The sequence below is a fragment of the Micropterus dolomieu genome, linkage group LG21, assembly GCF_021292245.1.
Source record: "Micropterus dolomieu isolate WLL.071019.BEF.003 ecotype Adirondacks linkage group LG21, ASM2129224v1, whole genome shotgun sequence".
Classification (NCBI taxonomy): Eukaryota; Metazoa; Chordata; class Actinopteri; order Centrarchiformes; family Centrarchidae; genus Micropterus; species Micropterus dolomieu.
The window spans coordinates 26,010,398-26,018,677 of record NC_060170.1 but is presented as its reverse complement, the minus strand read 5'-3'; the positions used below and the strand labels follow the sequence as shown (position 1 = coordinate 26,018,677).

Genomic DNA, 8,280 nt, shown 5'->3' with positions numbered 1-8,280 from the left:
GAACCAAACCATAGGTCGGAAAAAGGGCAATACACCAGGTGTGGAATTGTGGGGTACAAATAGTGGAAAAGAGAGGAGGACAAGTGAGTGGAGGAGGAAGATAAGGTACGTGTGTGTGTGTGTGTGAGTGAGTGAGTGTGTATGAAAGGGAGAGAGAGAGAGACAGATTTGGTATGTGTATGATTGTGTGCTGAGGTGAGAATGTTCTTAATGGGATACAGGTGACAACATGCTGACCAGAGCCACTGAACAATGATTACTCAGGGATGTGGAGGTGTGTGGGTGTGTGTGTGTGTGTGTGTGTGTTTGTCAGAGAGAGAGAGAGAGAGAGAGAGAAAGATGTCAAGCGTTAAAACTTAAAAAGGGGGTATTTTCCAAATGATTCTTCATAAAGAAAAGAGTAGAAACCTTAGGAGCAACTTGCGTGAAAAAGGAAAAGGAGATGAAATGAAGCTTTGAGATGATGTTAATAAAAATTTAGTGGAGGAAACAAAGTGAAATACTGTCTAAAGACGACTATGAAAACAGAGTTCTGGCATTTTTTCATATAAATTTATGTAAAAAACATTTTTGAATGATTAAATTATTATTGTGTTTTTGTCATGCCAAATTACCTTAGGAGAAAATTGTAAATTAAATAAAGTTAAAATAAATACATCTGTTATTCTGAAAAAATAAGCTATGCATCAGTTTTTGCTATAAATTATAAAATATAAATTCAGTCTTACATCTTTTACCTAAATAATAAATGATATGAAACAAAAGTTGTTCATTTGATTTATTTAGCACACAGTTAAAATTTATATCTAGCCGTTTTGTTAGTTATTAAAAAAAATTGGAGATGAAGGTTAATTAATTCCACATTAAGGCCAACAAATTAAAGTACCTCTATTGACAACAAACTCATTGTCATCATGGTGGCAGAAAATAAAATTCTTTTGAAGCATTATTTAGGAGGTTAAACAGAATTTAAGTTAAGCAGAAAAACTATGTTAAAAAAGAAATCTAAATAAACTTAGTACTTGAAGCTAAATGAAATGAAATACTTTTTTTTTTTTTTATATAAAATTGGATTAACAAGCAAAACCTTACTTTGACCGGATTTATAAATCACCACATGAAATGAAAGGAATCCATTTTCAATCCAAAGCTAAATTTGATTGGTTAACCGTTCACTTTGATTTCTCAGTAGCTGATGAAAATAAGAACTGTATTAACCACAGATAACAAGTGATTGTTTTCATTGGTGTTTCTTTGTGTCTACCTTGACCCCAGCTTCTCCACCCATCATATTTTGTGAAAAGAAAATTTTTAAGTTGCTGTATTGCCAAAGTACATTTATGTAGTATGTCAGAGTGGTTTTGAATTATTCTAAAAGGCTCGTCAAAATTAATTGAAATATTTGTAAGGTAACTTTGTAATTCCTCTTACTTGTGAACATGCATTGTGGTGCCAAAAGCACATCATTTATCAGAGTATAATTTCCTTTCCAGTGGTGTCTCCACAATAGAAAAACAACATTGTGTGGAACACTGGTGCCCCCTAGTGTTAATTATATGACCCTTTGATTGGATCAACACTGATTGAAATTATGTCCAATCAATACTAGCTGGCAGGAAATACACTCTTTCACAGAGGACTCTACATTTTTCACATTTTGATTTTACTCACATGCTGTGTGTGGATTAGAACATTGGATTTGACTGTATATTTATTTTTTTCACAAACTTAGATAATCTGACTTTAAATCTTAATGTAGAATAACAATCTAAGATCTTATAAATCATAAAATTATCAAACAAAAAATCTTTTGAAATATCTGATTATTTTTGTAAAAAAAGAAATACCCTCACCTTAACACATAAGACATTTTGTCTAATTTAAAACCGTGCCTAATTTGTTACTATTGATATCAAGTTCAGTCCTACTGACTCACATTTTCCTCCCTCATTCTATCTCTCTGTGAGTGTGTGTTTTGTAAGTATTGGCTGCAGCATCCGGATGCTCTGCTTTCCCAGTTTCTCAGTAGGTGTGAACTTTAGCCAGTGCCGACAGTAACATACACTGTAGTTGTCTGGCGTTACCACAGCTCGATCGCAACAAACCTGCATTTTCCTGACACCATCTTTCCACATGCGTTATCAGGCGACAGTAAAAACCAAATCAAAGGTTTCTGGATACACAAGTGTGATTTAATTGGACAATCATGAGATTTGTCATGTAGTGTCCTGTATACATCTTTTCACATGAAGTAGTGAAAAACAAAACGTGCGGTCTCAACAAATATGAGCACGGTATACTGTTTGACAATTGTGACCATTTGACACGCATACTTTGACTTTCCCTCTTGCAAAAACAGTCTTCTATCAACCAACATACGAACACACACATCGACACTGTAGATTCCCCCCCCCCTCACTACTGCCTGAGTGAAACCGCTATCATGAACTTATACCCTCAACTCTTCTCTCTCGTTTTGAAGCTTTGGAAATTAAGTTATTCTCATCTGGCAACGCTCCCTCCCCTCAATCCGCTTGATCACAAAGAAGCCGTCAAGCTAAAGATATGAAAGCACCCCACAACAACCCCAAAGCCCCTCCAATAAGCATGCCATGTTTCTTATGCAAATGCCAAAGAGAAGCACTTACAAGAGGACTTTAAAAAGTGTGGAGACCCCGTCAATGCAGCTGGGTATTATAACGCTTACTTGCTCATTTCTATGGGTCAGCTGTAGGGGAATAGACCTGCCAATCATTTTCACATGTAGCAGAATTTGTCTGTCTACAAACAGGGATACTTTGCCGTTGCTATGGAGACTAATCCGAGTCCGCAACTCCCCCCACACCCCCTGTCCACATTCTGCGTGTTGACACCGTCAGGCAGTTTTTGAAACTACCTGATCACACATTTAGCTGGAGGCTGGTGGAGCCACCGGGAAGCTCTCAAATGGAGTTCACTGTACTCGAGGTCAGTAAGAGGGCTCTGTCACTCTCTCTAACTTACACTCACTCATGCATGCATATACACAGAAAGATAAAATACAGATTTTCTTTTGCACAATGTAGCTGACTATTCAATTAGAAAAGAAACATACGCAGTCAAAGTGTTTGTTACCAAGGCTTAAAACTGATGTGACTGCTTTTCAAAAGAACCTTGCACAGGTCTAGACTTAATTACACAAATATTTATTGTAAATATTTATGCATAAAACTAAATTAATATCACACAATAACAGACATTACTATTTAAATTTTAAAACACATTTCATTACACACATTAGCTACAAATCCCTTGGACATAAACAGCAATGTTTTTTTCAAAATATACAGTATTACATGGTCCCATTATTTTTTTCTCATATATTTTCATAATGATAAACCTGAGTGTATAGATTTCCGGAAGGAATATTCTAGGTTGTCTGTTTAAAATGCTGTGCATAGATCCTATACCTTCTCCCAGCAAATCAAATATTCATGCGCTACCTTGTTGTCTCTAGTCCTGAGGGTAGAGCTGGAATTACATATGCCTCACACGCATCTTCATGAATCATATATCACTGTATACCCACTCACACTCATAGTGGACATTATGGAGTCCACACACACACACACACAGAAAGATATGTATGAATGCATACAACTGTCCAGCTCTTAAGGTTTATTTAGAGCATATGGACAAGGATTATGGTTCTCTGCTCAACAGGCCTGGTAGCTGAAACCTCAACACCACTTAGCACTTACAGAATAAATGAGAGGCTGGTGAGGGAAGGAGATAGAGTGGGAAAAGCGGAAGAGGAGTAACCTGAGGGAGCAGTGTATGAGTGTGGAGGTTGTTCGGGTTTTTTTGGGGTGGGGGGTTTCAGATTCTCAGGGCAGTGGCCTTTCTTGGTGCCAGGATAGGCTCTGCAGCCCCCTTCAATTAAGCAGGAAAATTGATGTGTATCATTAATTATGTCAGTAATATCATAAATCATCACTGGGTGCAGTAATTAATTATTTTCTACTCGTGTGAAGAACATGACAGAGTAGAGATAAATAAGGGGAGAGAAAGCTAGAGTGGAATTGTGTGGGAGCGGGGGGACCTGAGGGGGGGGGCATTCGTCCATCAGTAAGGGGGGGGGGGGTGTACACTCACACGCTCTATTTACCGGACCATTGGGATGTGACGGGAACGTGACAGCCCCCCTCCTACTCTCACTTACCAGCCCTCTCATAGAGGAACGACAATTAGGCCTGAACGAGACGGGCACTTCCTGAAACAGATGCTGGCATTCTCTGTGAACAGCGACCCTGTCCTGCCTCTGAGGTTAAGGTGTGTGTAGCAGAGTTACCATTGCCTCTAAATGAACTAACAGCCCTGTGATGGACCATTTATAATCAAAGGGCAGCCTTAGAGAAAGTACGCCTGTAAGGCCAGTGAAGCTTGTCTGAGCGGCTGAATGCATTTTATTGTTAAAGTCCTGCCCACCATTATGGGAAATGTTTTTGTGGCCTGTATGCAATAGATCTGAGGTTTTCTATGTGAAACCTCAGTTGAGTTTATATGTTGAAAGTAGGTGTAAGTGGGAAAAAGTTTTATTTTTATACATATATATATACATATACATATATATATATATATACACACACACACACACACACACACACACACACACACGGTAGAATACAAAACCGTTAACCGTCCATGTCATTTTATGGTATCTGCAGTTATTACAATACAGGTTACAGGACACACATAGGACAAGTAGGGTCTGATGTTTTAGTCTCTTTAATTTTATTTGATTAAATGGCCACTTGAATGAAAACCATTTCAGGGGATTAAAGAATAAAAGAGCAAATGAAGAGCTCTCTCTAAAAAGGTTATGCAAGCAGAACTCACTATTCTATCTGTGCACTCTGCATTCTGTATTTAAAGAGGTTCATATTTTGTTCCGTTATTTTTTTTAATTGTGTGCTGTACAATTCACCTCTGCTCTTTGCCTGATGTCTGACAAATATATAACCAATTAAAAGTGTATTTAAATAGCAACAGATGACAGACAATATGTAGGTTTTGTGAAGTCATTTAAGTAGTCTACACAAGAATCAACCTACAGTATAGGCACTCTTCATCCCGCGCTACAGAAAGTCTGACAAGGGGGAGAAAAGGTGATAGAACGCTGGCTGCAGCCTGGGAGATTTCAAACTCCATTGCCTTTAGCTCGGTAAGTGTTGACTGACTCACATGCTCGCATGCCTTCTCCCAGACCTTTGTGGATGCAGAGTATCGATCCGGAAGATGGGGAGGAGATGAGGGGAGGAGAACCTGCGCTGAGAAAAAGTAAACACCGCTCCAGATGACAAAACACTTATCACCCCAGAGACCTAAACCTTCCCTGCTCTCTTTCTCCATCATTCTTCGTGACCTTTGGCACCCCAGCCTAAAGCCATGATCATATATAGGTTTGTATGTGTTTGCAAGGAGTCATCAATTTAAGACAGTTTTTTATGCATGCACAAGTGAGGTAAGGCAGTAGGAGCACTGAACAAGAGGGGTTTAGGGAACACAGGCATCTAAGCTAGTGTTTAATATCAAGTGTGCGCGGCGGAGTTTAATCAATACCAGGCCTCTTTTGTTCCCAGCCTGCTGAGGAGAACAGTGGCCATTCACTCCAAAAAGGTTAATGCTGGGGGTCAAGTGATTTCACACCCACACCAGGATCCTTCGTGTCACCACAGCTACCACGCCTCCAGCCGCCATGACACCAGCATCCTGATTTATGGGTTGTGAGAGGGTGATGGGATGGAGGTGGGGGGCAGTGTTATTTTATGATAATGCTGTCCCTCTGTACTCCCACAAATGAAGGGAGTGAGAGAGAGAGTGAGAGACGAGAAGCAAAGGACAGTAGAGAGCAGACTCAACCTCCTCTGCACCACGTGGGTGTTTTTTTTCTTCTCTTCTGTCTTCTCCGTGACATGGTCCTTTTGTTTCAGCCAACTGCCTCTACATGCAGACAGAATGGTAATCTTTATTGTAATAATTGCTCCAAATCTGCGTGTCCACTTGTGAAAGGGCAGTGACGCTCAACGCAACGGCAGTGAGTCATGATGGATTAGAATATCAATAACGCCATTGCCGGAAGATTACAAATCTGTGAGAACTGTTTATAATGCGTATCAACAAATCAGACAACACATTTTTGCCATTTGCCTTTGAATTAAGAAGTGGAAAGTGAAGCTGTAAATACCCCATCCGAAATCTCACTGTCTGTGCGGATAAATCTATATAATGGGGGTGGCGTGGTAAAGAAGGTGCCAGAGAAGGAAGAGGCGAGAGAGGAATTAACATGAGGACTTATCTCTCACGGGCCATTATTTAAACCCTCACTATTCTAAACACACCACCCCTCCAATGAGAAGGGCGATAAATAATCCTTCCAAATAAAATCTATTTCTTGCAAATTCTCCAGGATACAGCCCATCATTATCAGTAGGAGGGGACAGACAGCAATTAATAACACAGCCACCCGTCTCTCAGAGAGCATCCATCTTATTTTCATTAGGTCTATTGCTGCGTGTATACGTGTGCTGGCGAGCGTGTGCTTGTGCATGCATGTGTATGCAAGAGAGACTGTGTAACTGCATGCATATTTATGTTGTTGAATGATTTCACTCATCCACATTGCCACATTCCCTTAAAGTCCAGCCTTTGCTCTGTGGGCCTGGATGTATGCTGTTTGAGGTAATTTTTTGTGATCCTGAGTTTAATTTTTCTAATGCCTTATTAATGCTCTACCAGAACCACCTTTGATTCGCTTCTCTGGATTTCCTGCGTTTTTTATCTCATGTTTGGAGGCAGTATTCTCTCTCCAAAAGGGCAACTGCACTAGCGTTAGCGTCCTCTAGGTCTCTGTGGTTGACAATAGCAATTAGCTTCAATGACGGGGCGATATGAGAGGCTGTTGATTGACAGTTGCCCCCAGAGAAGGGGCTGACTGAGGTGACAGCTGGGCTCTCCACTCTTCCTGGCTGCCCGAGGCTCTGGCCCTGTGTCATCCCATGCACCAGCCAAACCCTTCCCCACCACACAGTCACATGTCTAGTTACATCCTGTGCGGTGGCCAAACCCTTCCCCATCACTCAAACTTATGCCTTGTTATATCCTGTGTGTCAGCTAAACCCTCCCCCCTTAGTCCATGCCTGTTTCTTGTTATTCTAACACAGCACAATATGACACACAACACTGACCTTTCATTTTCCCCTTCCATCATCATATTGTATGTGTGTGCGCACATCCAAAGTGTGTGTCTCGGTGTGTGTGAGAATGTGTGTATGTTGCCATCTTTTCTCATACAGTACAGCCTGATGGTTTGGTATCGCCTCTATGTCAAAGCAACAACTCCAGCAGCCCTGACACATCAGTGAGTGTTTCTTCAGTAGAAGCCTGAGGAAATGAAGCGCTCCACGTCTATTGATCCCCCTACACTCCACTGTGCATCAGGGAGACTTTGTTTTCACTGCCTAACAGAAACACAGCTCCATCAATACTGTACAGTACTCCTCGGCACCAGCTCCTCTCCTCACACAGTAGAGTCCCAGGAGGCCTGTGATAGACTCCACTAACTGTACACAAACTGTACAGAGAGAGAATACAATATGTTTGTGTGTGTTGTGATGTGTTTGTCAAAGCGCAGAGGGGGCCCTGGGATGGCAACAGCAATTTAAGGAGTATAAAAGACATATTGGCAACAATGCTTTGTGAATGATGTATTATGTAATCTGCCCCAGGAGTATATCTCTTCTACTCCATCTCCCTCACTTTTTCTCCCCTTCCATCCTTCTAGCTCTGTTTTTCCCATCTTTATCTTCCTCACTCTGTGTGTGTGTCTGTGGTAGGGCTTTTAAAGGCTCACTTCCACATGCATCAAAATAAGTGCCAATAAACAAATCACTGCACTAAACAGCATCAAGGTCACATCAATCTGAGAACAACAATGCTGACTGGATTCACCAGAGTCTATTAGTCGAGGAAGGAAACAGGCAGGCACTCGGCCAGGCCGTGCGCACGTGAGTGTGTGTGTGTGTGTAGAGGGAAAGAGACCTCTGTCAGCACTGATAGAGCCCAACCACTCTTATTTATGGCCTACTGTACGCCATGTTCAGCATTCAGCCTTCAGCCTGTAAATAGGACAATGGCACAGAGGTCTGACTTTGTGTGTGTGTGTGTGTGTGTGTGTGTGTGTGTGTGTGTGTGTGTGTGTGTGTGTGTGTGTGTGTGTGTGTGTGTGTGTGTGTGTGTGTG

The 8,280-nt window shown here is 41.1% G+C and overlaps 1 protein-coding gene across 3 annotated transcripts in view; it reads right to left on the bottom strand.

The window, feature by feature from the left end:
• LOC123960804 (probable E3 ubiquitin-protein ligase HERC2) overlaps positions 1–8,280 on the bottom strand; it is a 313,987-nt gene that overhangs the window by 279,635 nt on the left and 26,072 nt on the right. The gene's annotated exons all lie outside the window — the stretch shown is intronic.